Source organism: Neofelis nebulosa, chromosome 3 (genome assembly GCF_028018385.1).
Source record: "Neofelis nebulosa isolate mNeoNeb1 chromosome 3, mNeoNeb1.pri, whole genome shotgun sequence".
NCBI lineage: Eukaryota > Metazoa > Chordata > Mammalia > Carnivora > Felidae > Neofelis > Neofelis nebulosa.
The window spans coordinates 162,405,007-162,420,395 of NC_080784.1; the positions used below are offsets into that span (position 1 = coordinate 162,405,007).

The following is a 15,389-nucleotide window of genomic DNA, read 5'->3' on the forward strand; positions in this document are numbered from 1 at the left end:
GAGAAGGAAGGCCAGGCGATGATGGGCGTGGTGAGGCGGGGCAAAGTCTCGCTGGAGGGGCGTATCAAGGACTGGCAGGGGCGGGGTCTCTGTCGCTCGGAGACTGACGACACTTCGGAATTTGGGATTGTGTGACATTACTTTCCTTAAAAGAGTTATTCAGGTATTCTCCGCAACTTAATTTAAGAAGAGTTCTGATTGTTTTCCTGTTTGTATATGTAAAGCTCTGTTAACTCTAGATCCTTGCTACTTATAGCATGGAGACTGTAAATAAACTAAATCAGAATTTTTGAGGGGGGCCACCTGGGTGACTTAGTCGGTTAAGCGTCTGACTTTGGCTCAGGTCATGATCTCACGGCTGGTTCCTGAGTTCGAGCCCTGCGTTGGGCTCTGTGCTGACAGCTCGGAGCCTGGAGCCTGCTTCAAGTTCTGTTTCTCCCTCTCTCTGGACCCCCGCCCTCACTTCACGCTCTGCCTGTCTCTCTCTCCCTCAAAAATAAATAAACATTAAAAAAATTAAAAAAAAATAATTTTTGAGGGGTGAGACCCAGACTTCAGTACTTTTTTTTTCAGTTTTTCTTTTTTCTTTTCCTTTTCTTTCTTTCTTTCTCTTTCTTTCTTTTCTTTCTTTTCTTTTCTTTTCTTTTCTTTTCTTTTCTTTCTACTTTAAATATCTTCCAAAAAGGTCCTAATATGCAACTACAGTCCAGAACCATTGATGTAGTGAGATTAATAGTCAAAGTGTGGTCCTCAGACCAGCTGCTTGGGCATCAGCTGAGGGCTTTTTAGATACTGCAGCCTCTCTGGCTCACTTCAAATCTTTTAAATTCGGATCTGCATCTTAACAAGATGACACTTGTGCGCATATAAGTTTGAGAAGCACAAATGATGCCAAGGTTGCTGGTTGCAAAGCAAGTAATTCATGTTCTATGTTCCTGGCACTTATTTTATGCCAGGCACCTTGATACAGGTGCAGAAGTGATGCAGACATGAATCCTACCCTGAAGAAGTTCACAGTTTGGTAGGTACAACAAATACATATAAAATAAGACACAAAATAAGTGACCAAAGAAATGTACAGGTCAGATAAGTGTGCTGAGAATTTAAAGGTGTGATTTCTTTGCTCCTGCTCAACACAGTCCTTTGCAAGTGTTCCACAGGAATCCATTCATGCCTACGTTCATCTATTTGACAAACAGTGCCACCTCTATGTCAGGCACTGTGTCAGGTGCTGGAGATCCAAAAACAGGGATCCCATTCAGAAGAGGGCACACTTTCATTGGGAAAGCAGAATTAAATACATGGATAAAGTACAGTTTGGTGAGGTAAATCCCACAACAGAGATAGAAAAATGAGACTACCGTGGAACTACAAAAAAGTGATTCACTCTGTCGACTATGGATTCATTGAGAAAGGAACAAATAAGGTGCAAAGTATCTTTCAGTGTGTATCTGAATATATAATTTGGTGGAAAAAATCAGAATTAGTAATGACCTATTTGCTACTGACATTAATATGCTCAAGTTAATGCTACTTAGAATGCTTTTCAATTTCATTGAATGATTTTCCTTCTAAGAGCAGAATCTGTCTAGTCCTATCTTTATTTTTTATTTAAAAAATTTTAATGTTTAATTAATTAATTAATTAATTGAGAGAGAGAGAGAGAGAGAGAGGTAGAACATGAGCAGGAGAGGGGCAGAGAGAGAGGGAGAGACAGAATCCTAAGCGGGCTCCATGCCATCAGCACAGAGCTGGATGCGGGGCTTGATCTCGAACCATGAGATCATGACCTGAGCCAAAATCAGATGGTCAAGAGTCAGATGTTTAACCGACTGAGCCACCTGGACACCCCTGGTCCTATCTTTAAAAAGATCCATTTGGCCCTTTGTGTTCAGTACTGGAACTCTTACTGTGGCCACTATTTATGTGAGAATCACATGTACTATTTTGTCCTGCAAAATATGCTTTTTTTTTTTTTAACCTGTATGTTTATGGCCCTCTTGAAAGTTGGGAAGTGAACTGCATTTCAGAAGTCTGGACTTATTCCCTAAACTCCAGATTTATGTATACTGCTTCCCCAACATTTCTACTTGCATATCTGTCAAGCATTTCAAATTTCTGGGTCCAAAAATTAAATTCTCCTCTCTCCCCTCTTGGAGTTCCCCAAAATAGAGGCTGAAACAAAGGTTTGTGTATAGTAGTTTATTTGGGGCTTTGACCCCAGGGAGCAAGACTAAGAGAAGAGGAGGGGTAAATAAAACAAGGAAGAGGGAGAGGCAATATAATGGTGTGTTATTTAATTGGTCATCACCATACTTGAATGTTTTCTTGATCTCTTAGGACCTTCTGAGAATTTTCATGAAATGAGTCTCAAACTGTCTACTGAAGGCAAGAATGGAGCCCAAAGTGACCCAGTAATAGTGGGAGTTTCAAGTTCACTCTATTCCATGTTATGTATTCTGGTGGAAATATCCCTCTCCCAACCCCTAGAGAACTAATTATTATTATCTAGCAAAACCTAAATTTGAGATTCAAGAAACATAAATCTGTAGGTGAGTCACTGATAAAATGGACCAATCCTGCTCCAGTTCCTGGTTTCTGGAGCCATGTCTTTAGCTGTTAGGGATACTCTTTATCGTTTGGTTTTGAGCATTTACCACATCTTGTAGGACAACACCTCAATCCCAAAAAGAACATTAACTGGATTTGTAGCAAGCTATTCCACCATTTTTATGAGCCTGGCTTCTTCTGAGTGATGAGGGATATTGCAATATCAGTGGATTCCATGGTCATGTGTATATTGTCACTTGGCGGTTTTTTGTTTTTTGGGTTTTTGTTTTTGTTTTGTTTTCTTTTGTTTGTTTGTTTTTTGTTGTTTGAGGTTTTTTTGACCATGAAATGGATTCTTTAGTTGAGATAATGTTGATCAGGAATGTTTTAATAATTCTGGTGATTGTGGAATGTTGGCAGAGTCACTGCAAGCAAGACAGAAAAACCTAGACATCTGTAAAGATTTGTATTTCAGGTCATTTCTCTATCTATATAAAGCAAACAAGGAAGAACACTCTCCTAGGTTCTGGCAGCTGGGAAGATTCTTTTGTTCTTTTGTTCTTTAGATCCAACCCTTCTAAGAAAGGTATTTTAGTGATGGTTCTTTAGTCTCATGTGGTGAAGTCATATCTGATCTTTCTGTTTCTTTGTCCTCTGATTCCTTTCTCCATACGCATTCAAAATTGTTATAACATCTCATTTAGCACAGGCCATCATCATATCAAAGCTTTAAGGGAGACATCAAGGTTGTGTATTAGAACTGACTCCGGATGTCCTTGCCAAAACATTAAATCCAGAATCATAGGTGAATAGCCCAATGTCATACATTCTCCCATATACAGCCTTATAACCTGATCCCTCTGGCTTAGCACTCTAAATATTCACTCTCACAGATATCCCTCCAGTTCATATTGGTATGTGTTAGCAGTTCTGCAACTCCTTATAATGTAGTCTAGTTCAGTAGTTCTACCCTGGGGTGATTTTGACCCCTAGGGGACATTCGGTAATGTCTGGAGAAATTTTTGGTTGTCATTACTGGGAGGATTCTACTAGCATCTAGTGGGTAGATGCCAGGGATGCTGTAAACAGTGTACAACACACAGAACAGTCTTCCACAACAAAGAATTGTCCAGCCCAAATGTCATAAATGCTGAGATTGAGAAAACCTGGTCTAGTTCTTCCTAGAGCAGAGACTGCAACCCCGTACAAAGGATGTGCTGAGATCTGACTGTGGTTACAGGCTTGAGGTAATGAGGGTAGTGGTGTGGATACTGAGGGAAATAAGGTTATATTAGGAGGCACTTACATCAGATATATTCTTTGCAGCATTTCTGGACAAGGAAAGGCTTCTCTCCTTTATCAAGAGAAAGGAGACTTTTGGCACAGAAGATAACAAAAAATCTGAAGGTTTAAGAGTATAAAGCATGTCCACACAAATGTCCTCATTCTAGATCTCAGGATTCCATTATTTTCTTATTAGGGCTTTGGCTTTGACATGAGTGATGTTTTAAGGCTGTGCACTAAGACTTCTTTGTAGCTCTGCCACCCTTATGATTATATGTGGGAGCTGATGTTTAGCACGTCTGCTTTGTGGCTACACGGCCCTAGGGGCCTTGTGGCTTTCACAGTGTGCCATGATTGACTGAATACTCCCTGTCATTTTCTTTTGTTAAGATCTCCAAAGCTGTTAGCAGACATCAGCCCATCTTATAATTAGTATTGCTTTCATAATGCTGAAATACCATATCTACCACATAATCCAATGCTTCATCTTCTGTCTGCACCTTATTCCAATCTACTACAGTTGAGAGTCTTGGTAATTGTGATGTTACTATATGCCAAGGGGTTATCACCACTTTAAATTTACCACCAACCACTTACTACCAGCAGGGGCCCTTATTGTCTCGAGATCAGTGATGTAGGATCAGCCCCAAAATCCCATACTGACAGTTTCCTTTCTAGAGCCAGTTGTAGTGCCCAGGGTTCCTCTGAAAGCAGAGACTAAGACAGAGGCATCCATGCTTGTGGTTTATTTGAGAATATGAGTTCAAGGAATAGAATGAGGGCACAAGGGAAATAAAATAGAGAAAGAGGAAAAAATAGTATTATTGAGGTGACCTATACCATGGACAACTTTGATTGATCCCATGGTACCTTCTGAGCAGCCAGAAGGCACTTATGGGATGTCTTTCAGAATTCCTCACAGGAATGAAGAAGAAAGAGGAAAACATTTATCCATCACTTCCTGTCTACCATTGGTCATGATTGCACTACATGCTTCTAGTTGCACGTGGGTGTGGAGGGCTGGTTTCTTCAGGTTTCCCATACTATAAGCAAAGAGTGAGAGAGACAAGATGTTGTTATATTGCTCTCGAGAGAAGGTGGTTGATATCTGAATAGAACTGGTTACTGCCCAATACTTAGAATAGAGGGTGAGGCTGGAAGGATTTAAAATGATGCACAAAAGCTTTCTAAACACAACTTTTCTTGGATGCCTGGGTAGGATAGCTCTGTCAGTTAAGTGTCTGACTTCAGCTCGCGTCGTGATCTCAAGGTTCATGGGTTGGAGCCCTGCGTCGGGTTCTGTGCTGACAGTTCAGACCCTGGAGTCTGCTTCGGATTCTGTGTCTCCCTCTCTCTCTGCCCCTCCCCTGCTCATTCTCTCTCTCTCTCTCAAAAATAAATAAAAGATTAAAAAAAAATAAACACAGCTTCTCTCTCAGTTTTCTCTATTGGGGTTAAAGGTATCTCTGTCTTTGCAGCTGTTCAGGCCAGTCCTTGACTCCTCTCTTTCTCTCACATTCCACATCCAATCTTTCAAGAAATTGTATTGGTTCTACCTTCAAAGTACATCCAGAATCTGACCACTTCTCACCATCTCCATGGCTACTCTTTCCTTGATTATTGACAGTATCATGTCTCTCCTGAATTACTGCTGTCCAAACTGTCCCTTACAGCCTCCTATGCTCTCTGTTTTCTACCCTTATCTCCCTACAGTCTATTCTTAACACAGCCTCCAGAGTGATCCTTTTTAAAACATGAATCAAATTGTGTTACCCTTTGCTCAGGATCATCCAGTCACTCCAGAGTAAAAACCAAAGTTCTTACAATGACCTACAAGACCTTACAGTATCTGCTCCTTTCTCTGTCCACTGGGACTACTCCAGTTGATCACTTGAGTTCAGTTCCTTAGACCTCCTTGTTCCATGAAAGGTCCAGGCAAACTGGACCTTTGCACTTGCCTTTCCCTCTGCTTGGAATGATCTTCCATTAAATATCTGCATGGCTCATTACTGCATCTTTTTCAAGTCTTTGCTTAGATGTTACCTCAATGAGGGCTTCCACAATAGCCCTATTTAAAATAGCATCCCAACTTAGCATTCTTTATCTTCTATTTTTGCTTTGTTTTTCTTCATGGTTCTTACTACATCCTGGAATACTATAACATTACATCCTGACATATATGTTATTTGTTTACTTTCTCTTTCTCTAGAATGAAGCTTTATGAGGGTGAGGACTTTTATATTTTTTTTGTTCACTGATGTATTTCTAGTTCCTAGAACTCATACCAATGCACTTATTATGTTCTATGTACTATTCTAAGTGCTTTACGTGTATTGATTAATTTAGTCTTTACAACAGTCCTGTGAGGTAAGAATCTTTATTATCCTCATTTTAAGACTAGAAACTGGAGGCACAGATTCATGATTTAGCATAAGACACATAGTAAGCATGTAGTAGTAGTATTTTAATGAATATCCCTTTATGTTACTATAATCCTCTGCATCAAGCGGACCTGAGACACAACATAAACTGATGGAAATACATCATCACTAGGTCATGCACAAGAAGGTTCAAGTCTGGTCTTTACTGGTTTAATGACCACAGGGTAAATTACTTAATTCTTCTGAGCCTCAGTTTCCTCATTTGTAAATTCAAAATAATAATCCCCATCTTTTGGGACTGTCATGAAATTTGCTGAGATATTTCTTATAAAGCACTTGGCATAGTGCTTGGCACATAGTAAGCACTCAATAACTGATAGCTGTTATTCATTGATTTAGAAGATTAAATTGGGTAGATTGATGTTCTTAAAAAATGTACAGTAGTCACTCAGGCTCCGAGATCTTGCTTCCTTTTCATAGACGGAAGGCCACGTATACTGACATATATCACATATGAGGCAATCAGCAATCTCATGTTTGGATAGCATGAAATAATTTTTCTATCATTAAAAAGCTCCAAGGGAAAAGTTTCTTCCAAATGGCCAAGAGTAGTGAATATTGATGATAACAATATTGGCAGGATTACTGAAGTTAATTGTTTCCTCCCTTGATACTATGCTCCGATAAAGCAGAGGTGTGAAACTTGTGGATTCTTAATGATCTCAGAGCACTCAGAGTAAGCTGCACTTATTTTCCACATTTTGGAGGCAGGAGGGAATCCCTTTCTCCATGCCTAAAATCCCTGAGGGAGGAAGAACAGAAGTGTGCTGCTGTCTCCAGGGCTCTGCCTGATGAAACACCAATGAGTGGATAGCACAACTGGCTTTGTGGACCTTGTTTAGTGAGAAACCATAGATCTCACAGAAGTGAACTTTTGCATGACCCACTTGTACGGCAGTCCACCTGTCCCTTAATTTAAATCTGATTGATTTTGATTAAGTATGAGGCCAAGAGGTCTTTATATGTTTGAAGAAATCCTATGAGTTTATATAATTTCATTTTTTCCTTATTTCTAAATTTGGGGACTTTTAGTATGTCAGTTACTTGGATTTTTCTCTTTTCTTTTTCTTAACATTGTTTTATTATGATTCAATTATGCACATTTCTGTCTAAGGAAGCAAGAACAATTTCTCAGAGCTGTCAGGCCATTAGTATGAACACAAAGAAATCCAAGTAATTTTTTTCTCTTTTTTGGAACAATGAGAATCACTGTGCTCCACTTTCCAGATTCTTTCTTTATAAATGGCTTTAGAAGTATCAGGATGACAGAATAGTGTCTACTATTATGCACATAGTAATTGGTGTTTGTTTTAGTTTTTATTAGAAGCAGATGTAAGTATCCTCTGATAATACTTTTCATTTTTTTGCAGCTCTTTAGGAGGAAGTCATGGAGCCACTAAATGAGAATGAGAACTACCTGTATCACCATTTATTAAATAAATATCAAAAATAAATATTAGCTAGATAACAGATACACATTTGAACAACATAGGAAAATAATACAGTAAGACATACAGATACAAGGAAGGCAAAGATTGGCTTGCAGAATCACATTGTGTCTCAAGCTTTTTTTTTCTTTTTATAAAGGTTTTAACATTAATTTTTTAATATTAAATATAATTTATTGTCAAATTGGTTTCCATACAACACCCAGTGCTCATCCCAACAGGTGCCCTCCTCAATGCCCATCACCCACTTTCCCCTCTCCTCCACCCCCCATCAACCCTCAGTTTGTTCTCAGTATTTAAGAGTCTCTTATGGTTTGACTCCTTCCCTCTCTGTAACTTTTTTTTCCCCCTTCCCCTCCCCGCTGGTCTTCTGTTGAGTTTCTCAGAATCCACATATGAGTGAAAACATATGGTATCTTTCTCTGCCTGACTTATTTCACTTAGCATAACACTCTCCAGTTCCATCCACATTGCTACAAGTGGCCAGATTTCATTCTTTCTCATTGCCAAGTAGTATTCCATTGTATATATAAACCACATCTTCTTTATCCATTTGTCAGTTGATGGACATTTAGGCTGTTTCCATAATTTGGCTGTTGTTGAAAGTGCTGCTATAAACATTGGGGTACAAGTGCCCCTATGCATCAGCACTCCTGTATCCCTTCTCAAGCTTTTTTAAATACAGTTGCTTTATTCAGTGCACATATTGTGGGGTGATATTACAATAAAGGGCGTGGTGCTAAGTTTCCTGTACACATTCCGAGAAATTCTCTCAGAAATGCAGAGATCATCTCATCTAATTCTGAATCTCTTCTGGGAATTGGCCACCATGGACCAAAATATACATATTTTGACTTGAAGTAGAGGTAAATAATTCTTAGCATGACTTTGTTAATATACTCAGATCAGGTAATGGACATAGGATTTTTCTTCTCTCTGCACTTGGGGAACTCAGAAACAATGCCACTGGCAAGCCTAGACCTGCACCCTAGAAGCATAAGCAAATTAAGGGAAATATGAATGAGTACATGGGCTTGATCATACTCATTTTTGCTAAAAATCAGTTTTAATGTTGAATACTCCATCTGTTTCAAACTTATATCCCTCCTTTATCCCAAGACATTATTAAATTGTTTATCATTTTTATGGATTAAATTCAAAGGAAATATATATTTTCATATATACTAAGTAATAAGGCTTTATTAAAAATAGTCAATAAGTAACTTTCTAGTAAGTAGCACTTAAACTATACAAAGGTAAGACTGTTGTTACTATCATTATTCAGGGGCAGGGAGTATAGATAATTAATTTTTACCATTAATCAAGTCCCTTGAGATCAAGGACTTCCTAGAAGAGGTATGAAATGAGTCCCCAAGACTTTTTTTCCTCTTAGAAATGTATATAAAATCCAGTATTTCTATAGTAAGTTTATTACCTATTTTTTCACATTAACTTCAGTCTTCCAGGCAGAATATTTAACATTGGTAGTGAGCAAAAAAGGGATAGTCAAACCATGAAATAGGAAAGTACAACTGTCATGAGAGATTCAGTAAATGTGGCCTGCAGGGAATTGTCCAGCCTGGAATGGTTATACAAGAACAATGTACAAAAACTTGATATTAGGACCAGCCATCAATAAAAAGTTAGCCCACCTGAAATAAGTTTCCATCAGCATGGTTGAAATAAGGGATTTGTTTCTGAAATCTATGGATGCCTACAAAATGTATTTTATATTTTCTTGACAGTAAAACAAATGGAGCTTGTCAATATCAGTACTGGTGGAGAATTACAAGTGTTTTGTTTGACTTAATATTCTTATAAGTGTTATTTATCAGGGAAGTTTATGATTTTTAAATATACAGTATATATTTTTAGTGTTTGTTTTTGAGAGAGAGCACTAGTGTGTGAGCACTAGTCGGGGAGGGGCAGAGAGAAAGCGGGAGACAAAGGATCCAGAGTGGGCTCTGCGTTGACAGCAGAGAGCCGGTTTTGAGGCTCTAACTCATGAACCATGAGATATGACCTGAGCTGAAGTCAGAGTCTTAACCAACTGAGCCACTCAGGAGCCCCAGTACAGTTTATGATTTTTATATTGTCTGGTTATTCGTTTAAGAGTTGTTTAAGGTAGGAAAAATTTTGGAAGCATAGTGGATTATTCATTTTCTTAACATTTCCAATAATGTTTTTCTTTTTTCCCCAATTTTTAAAAATTGTGATAAACTGTACCTAACATAAAATTTACCATCTTAACTATTTTAAGTGTACAGTTCAGTGGTATGAAGTACATTCATATTGTTGTGCAATCAGCACCAAGGTTCATCTCCCTAACTTTTCATCTTGCAAAACTAAAACTCTGTACCCATTAAACTATAACTCCCCCTCACCCTCTTCCCCCAGCCCCTAGCAATCTTCATTATTCTTACTGATGTTTTCTTCTAATAGGATTTTTAAAAATAGAGAATTGGATGATTAAAAATTCTACATAAGACTGAAAAAATGTGTCCCTTTAAGCATTCATACATATAATATCTGAGAAATAATTATATTAATTAATAATCTCCTGGCTCAAACTTTCCCAAGAAGGGAAAAATGGCTGCTCTCATATCATGAATGAAATATTCTCAGAGTTTGTGGAAACAAGTAGCCAAAGTGTCCATCGGTTCTCTTTTATCAGGACTTGGCTCCACTTATTCAAGAACTGAAAGTTTCCAAGTTCTTCCCACAGCTAGCCTTCAAGGGTAACAAGTTAGTGGACTTGCAAGATCATAGACTTATTTCCTACTTGCTTAAGGATAAAAAAAATGTGTATCACTTGCAAATGGGAAGTATGACAAAAATAAAAAAAAGTCAAAAAAAAGAAATACCTTTAAAATTTAGGTCTCCTTGTTATAAAAAATAAATCTGGTATTCAAAATGAAATCTAACTTTTTTATTTGTAAAACAGCTGTGGGGGCAGGCCCTGTATTATGTGCCATGAGGAACCCAAAGAGGAACAGCTTTTCATCATGTCTTAAAGGACCTTGGAATGAAAACTGATGACCACTGGGCGTATCCACCTTGTGAGGCTATCACTCTCTTGCCCATGCAATGCCTTGGTATGAACTTAATAAAGCACACCTTTTAATTTTTTTAAATAAAATGTTTTAATTTTAGGTAGTATATTATTACACAACCTGAATAACTCCTCCTGAGAGAGATTTCAAGAGCCCAGGCAGACATAATGCATTCTGTGCTTCCATCCAGCCTCCCTATATCCATCTAGGTGAGGAAACAAAGCCAGAAGGACTCAGGCTTCCAACAGAAGTTTGTTAGATTGTGGTATTGGTATCTATTACTCCCCTGTATTCCTATTATATACATTTATATTCTTTTTTTTTTTTTTTTTTTAATTTTATTTATTTTTGGGACAGAGAGAGACAGAGCATGAACGGGGGAGGGATAGAGAGAGAGGGAGACACAGAGTCGGAAACAGGCTCCAGGCTCCGAGCCATCAGCCCAGAGCCGGACGCGGGGCTCGAACTCACGGACCGCGAGATCGTGACCTGGCTGAAGTCGGACGCTTAACCGACTGCGCCACCCAGGCGCCCCTACATTTATATTCTTGATATGATCTCATGGTGAGTGGAGTAGACTGGCCTGCAATTTGACTTTGGACTTGGCCTAATTACTTGCTTTGACTTGGTTTGCTAGTGGACATTATATGAGCAGAACTTTGAAATGTGCTTGTGCAATTGGACATGTCTTTAAAAAAATTTTCTTTCAAAGCTTTTCTGTCTTTGACCATAAGAAGAAAAATTTTTGGGTAGTCAGTGGTCAAAGGAGGAAGAGAGATGTTGAGCAAACCTGAACTCAACCTAAAGTTGGATGCCACCCAGTCCCGTTTAGCCAAGCCCAGCCTAGATCAGCCAAATTTCAGTAAACCTAAAAATGCATGAGAAAGAGCTGGATACTTATTGTTTTTAGGCCATTCCAATTTATAGTTGTTTGTTATATGGCATTAGTGTGAAAATAGCTGTTACCTCCTGATGCTTAGAATGTAGTCAAGGGTAGAGTGTGTGCTAGGTAACTGATTTCCATGAGTGCACATGAGGGTTTATGGAGGAGGAGCCTCCCCCACTGCTCCAGAACTCAGCTGAGTGATCCAAAATTCCCCTTTAGATGTGGTGCTCTTGTGTGGTGTGCAACCTGAATGCCCATATGGGTGACTCTGCTGGTCTTGGCAACTATGCTGTGGGAGTTTCAAACTGCTTACGGTGGCTAAGGTAAAGAGGAGTACAAGAAAACATATTTAAGAACAGAGTATAGAGAGGGGTGCCTGGGTACCTCAATCAGTTAAGTGTTTGACTCTTGAGTTTGGCTCAGGTCATGTCCTAGGATCATGAGATCAAACCCCATGTCTAGCTCCACCCTGAGTGTGGAGACTGCTGGAGATTCTCTCTTCTTTTTCCCCCTCCCCGATTCTCTCTCTCCCTCTCTCTCTCTCACTGTCTAAAACAAAACAAAACAAAACAAAACAAAACAAAACAGAGGGTAGAGAAATAAGACATTTAGCCTGATGAGGAACTAAACTAAAAAAAGAGTGGAAAAAAGAACACAGAAAAAGCAAAGGGGAGAGAGAGGAAACAAAATAATGCTAATGTGATCAACTTTTTAGTAAGTACCTAAAAAGTCAGATTCCTTTATAAGAATTACATGTCAAGAAAACAAATACATAGATCTTGAGTGCCTCCTGTGTATAATCCAAAGGTGAATAAGATACTATCTTTATTCTCTTCCATAAAGACATCACTCCAATATAGGAAGTGGTCACTTTTGTTAACCACAATCTGAACTCTTTACCTGAGAAGCAAACATGTGAGCTATATGGATCGGTTTTTATTAGTTGGAAAGGACAACATAAGACTTGGCACGGGATATATGAGATTTTTCCAGCATATCATCATTTGAACTGCCTGTTTTGACTAAAAGGTGTACTCAAGGTTGTACTCAGCTAGACAGTATTTCCATTTTCAATGCAACTAGGCAAGTAAGTAACTTGGTTTCAGAGAGTGAGACACCACTAACTCATTTTTCCACATTTTGATGCTGTCTGTATATGATGGCCTTGTTCATCTTTTAGCTACTTCATAGAAACCAACTTATATAGGGCTTTAAAAAATTTATTTTAGAAAACATTTAGCCTTCCTGAGAAATTGCAAAGATAGTACAGGGAGCTCCACATTTTTTATCCAGCTTCCCCCAATGCTAACATCTCATATAACCATATTACGATTCTCAGAACTAAGAAATGAACCTTAGGGGCACCTGGGTGGTGGCTCAGTCAGTTGAGCATCCATCTTCTGCTCAGATCATGATCTCATGTTTGGTGGGTTTGAGCCACGCATCGGGCTCTGTGCTGACGGCTCAGAGCCTGGAGCTTGCTTCAGATTCTGTGTCTCCCTCTCTCTCTGCCCCATCCCTGCTCACACTCTGTCTCTCTCAAAAATAAATGAATGTTAAAAAAATTAAAAAAAGAAAGAAATTGACCTTAGCTCTCTCTTCCAGCCATCCAAGATGCCAAAAGGAAAGAATGTCAAGGGAAAGAAGGTAGCCCTGGCCCCTGCTGTTGTGAAGAAGCAGTAGGCCAAGAAGATGGTCAATCCCCTGTTTGAGAAAAGGAGAAAAAGCCCAATCATTTTGGCATCAGACAGGACATCCAGCCCAAAAGGGACCTTACCCACTTTGTCAAATGGCCCCACTACATCCAGCTGCAGCGGCAGTGGGCTATTCTTTATAAATGTCTAAAAGTGCCTCCTGTGATTAACCAGTTTACCCAGGCCTTGGAATGCCAAACAGCTACTCAACTGCTTAAGCTGGCCCACAGGTACATACCAGAGACAAAGCAAGAGAAGAAGCAGAGATTGTTGGCCCAGGCTGAGAAGAAAGCTGCCAGCAAAGGGGATGTCCCCACTCAGAGGTTGCCTGTCCTTCGAGCTGGGGTTAAAACCATCACCAGCTTGGTGGGAAACAAGAAGGCTTAGCTAGTAGTGTTTGTACATGATTGGATCCCATTGAGCTGGTTGTCTTTCTGCCTGCCTGTGTCATCAGATGGGTGTTCCCTACTGCATCATCAAGGGGAAGACCAGGCTGGGGCGTCTGGTCCACAGGAAGACCTGCACCACTGTTGCCTTCATACAGGTAAACTCCAAAGACAAAAGAGCTCTGGCTAAGCTGGTGGAAGCCATTAGGACCAATTACAATGACAGATATGATGAGATCCACCATTGCCGGGGAGGAAATATCCTGGGTCCAAAGTCAGTGGCTCGAATTGCTAAGTTGGAAAAGGCAAAGGCTAAAGTACTGGCCACCAAACTGGGCTAAGTGGGTGCTGTTGAATTGTCTGTACATAAAAGTAATAAAAAGTTCTCTTTCAAAAAAAATTAACCTTAGTATAATATCACTAACTAAATTAGAGATCTTATTCAGATTTTGCCAGTTTTTCCACCAATATCTCTTTTCTGTTCCAGGATCCATTCTAGGATCCCACAATGCACTGAGTTGTCACATCCCCTTAAGCCATCTGTTCATCAGTGTTGGGGGTTGAATTTGTGTCTCCCCTTACACAACAAATCCATTTGTTGAAGCTCTAAGCTCCAGGCACCTCAGAATATGACCTTATTTAGAAATAGGGCCTTTTTAGAGGTAATCAAGTTAAAATGAGGTCCTTAGAATGGGCCTTAATCCAATATGTTTTTTATTTTTATTTATTTTTAAATTTTTTTTTAACATTTATTTATTTTTGAGACAGGGAGAGACAGAGCATGAACAGGGGAGGGTCAGAGAGAGGGAGACACAGAATCTGAAACAGGCTCCAGGCTCTGAGCTGTCAGCACAGACCCCAACGCGGGGCTTGAACTCACGGACCATGAGATCATGACCTGAGCTGAAGTCGGCCACTTAACCGACTGAGCCACCCAGGCACCCCGGGCCTTAATCCAATATGACTGTTGTCCTCATGAAAAGAGGCCATGTAGTCCCAGATGTGTACAGAAGGAAGATGATGTGGAGGCCCCAGGAGAAGGTGGCCATCTACAAGCCAAGGAAAGAGACCTGGAACAAATCCCTCCTTCTCAGCTCTCAGAAGGAGCCTATCCTGATGACATTTTGACCTGAGACTTCTGGCCTCCAGACCTGCGAGACAATAAATTTCTGTTGCATAAGCCCCGCCAGTTTGTGGTACTTGGTTATGGCAGCCCTAGCAAACTAGTACACTCAATCTTTCCGTATCTTTCATGACCTTGATACTTTTGAAGAGCGTTACCTTGTAGAATGTCTCTCAGAGAATTTGGATTTGTCTGATGTTTTCTTGTGGTTATAATAATGTTATGGATTTGGGGGAAGAATAGTACAGAGGTGATGTGCCTTTCTCTGCAACATGTTGGGCACACAACACTGATATGTCCCATTATTACTATGGGTGATGTTAACCTTGATTCCCTGGCTAAGGGGGTGTCTATGGTATCTGCCACTGTAAAATTCTTATTTTTTCCCCTTTTTAGTCAATGAATATTTTAAGGGAAACACTCTGAGGCTGTGAAAACATCCTATTTCTCTTTAAACTTTCACTCACTAATTTTAGCATTCATCTGTTGGTCTTGCCCACAGCAATTATTGCATGTTTTAATGG

General features: G+C 39.6%; 1 pseudogene; it reads left to right on the plus strand.

The window, feature by feature from the left end:
* The first annotated feature begins 4 nt into the window (after positions 1 to 4).
* LOC131507562 (large ribosomal subunit protein eL8-like) lies at positions 5 to 14,428 on the plus strand (annotated as a pseudogene).
* The last annotated feature ends 961 nt before the right edge of the window (positions 14,429 to 15,389 follow it).